Source organism: Phyllostomus discolor, chromosome X (assembly GCF_004126475.2).
Source record: "Phyllostomus discolor isolate MPI-MPIP mPhyDis1 chromosome X, mPhyDis1.pri.v3, whole genome shotgun sequence".
Lineage (NCBI taxonomy): Eukaryota > Metazoa > Chordata > Mammalia > Chiroptera > Phyllostomidae > Phyllostomus > Phyllostomus discolor.
This window is the reverse complement of record NC_050198.1, coordinates 30,050,822-30,052,692: the sequence shown is the minus strand read 5'-3', so window position 1 is coordinate 30,052,692 and position 1,871 is coordinate 30,050,822. Positions and strand designations below refer to the sequence as shown.

The window sequence follows — 1,871 nt, the reverse complement described above, 5'->3', positions numbered from 1 at the left end:
TTTGAACTTCTGTTGGGAACTGAGAAGGCTGGTATATTTAGGGCTAGTCTCCTAAAGAGTGCCAGCCTGTAGAAGGTAGGTAAAATGGAAACATAAAAAAGTGTTTGTGAAAGTGTTATGTCAAAGCTAGTGATCAGGCTTGTTTGCAAAATCACAAAGTAGAAATAATTCCACCTAAAGGTAGATAGATGTAAGATTTAGATATTACTTACTACCTTCAGTAGACAATAGAACTTAGGGAGATCTCAGGCTGTTGCAAGAATCAAAATTAGGCCCCATTTCTCCTTGAGTTTTTATAGTTTCTCCAACAGAAATCAGTTTGTTTTTACTTTTATTAGTATTTATTTTATGCTGAATTTACTCCAGGGCCATAAGCTTTTGTTTCTTCAGTTTCTTCTGGGGTATCTTTTCCTTCTGTGCAACTTTCTCCTCTGGTTTAGGAACAACTTGCTCTTTCTCAGTGAGGATCATCTCAGTGTGGCCTGGAGGGCTCATGTATAGGTTGATCCTCCCATGAGCTCTGTAAGTTCTGCACTGCATCTTGGGAGCTTTGTTCACCTGGATGTGCTCAATGACCAGAGAATCCATATTTAAAACCTTAAGCTCAGCATTACTCTCTACATGTTTAAGCATGTGTAGCAAAAACTCAGCACTCTTTTTGGGCCACTGACCTTGTGTCCAGCCCCACTGTTTGGTCTGGGCACACCTACCAACTCCACCATTATATTGATGGAACGGGACACACTGCTTCTTCAAAGTGACATCTTTCAGATACTTGGTGGCTTTTCAAATATGCGTACCCGTGATGGCTTGGGCAGTTTCATGAGTGTTCTTAAAGTGAACACAAAGATTTGAACCTCTTGATTTGGATGATATTGTGGGGTTGTCCAGGTCAAGTGAATAGCAAACCATCTTCAGAGGTCACCTCTGGTCGCTTTCAGGAGAAATCAGTTTATTGGCATGTGAAATAAATCTCCCCATCTTTCATGTTTCTAAAGGATGCTCTGCCTCCTCCCTTAAGCTACCTAATAGTATTCTGCTTTATATTTTAGTTATTTTTTGGACCTCTTTCTGTACAAAACCCTTTGAAAGTAGAGAAAACCTCTTGTATATCATTTTTACCCCATAAACTCTAGCACAATTCCTTGCACATTGTAGGAGCTTACATACATTTATGAAATGAATCTAATTAGGGCAAGATTAGGTCTAAGATACTTTTTAGTTCACAGGGAGGTTTATTGTTTTTAAATAAATTAGTCCCCTGACAAAGTAACCAGAAAGTGATGCCCTTAAGGGGAAAACTTACTGATTGACTTGGTAATTTGCTTTTTTTCTCAATAACATTTAATATGGAAAGCAATACACTTGCCTATGTAGAGGATTTGGCATAAGCTAACACACATAAAAATTTGTGTTATAGTACAGTAAAGATCAAGGAGGAAATTTACATCATTTCTGGCTAGAATTGACTACTAGAATATTCATCAGTAAAATAGTGAAAACAATGACCTTTCAGTTAATTCAAATTCACGAATCTTTTCCAGATCATAGATGGGTTCTGAAAATATAACAACCCAGAAATTGTCCACCAATTTACTTCATCTAAATGATCACCATGGATCTACATATTACACCAGTGAAAATAAAACAACCCGAATAAGGAAATATAAAACAAATGCTAACTTTTCAGTTCAGTAAACATTTGTTGATTACATATTTCTGTACAGATCACTGAGTGTAGGTGCTGTGCTATAGAGGAAACACAGATGTATCAGATAATTGCTACTACCTATTAAGTACCAGCTAGAGACAATGGAATTTATATTTAGTTCTCATAGCAACCCTGTAGCATAGCTATTGCTACCCCCATT

At 37.1% G+C, this 1,871-nt stretch overlaps 1 pseudogene; it reads right to left on the bottom strand.

The window, feature by feature from the left end:
• Nucleotides 1-320: 320 nt before the first annotated feature.
• On the bottom strand, nucleotides 321-930 carry LOC114505318 (annotated as a pseudogene).
• Nucleotides 931-1,871: the final 941 nt, after the last annotated feature.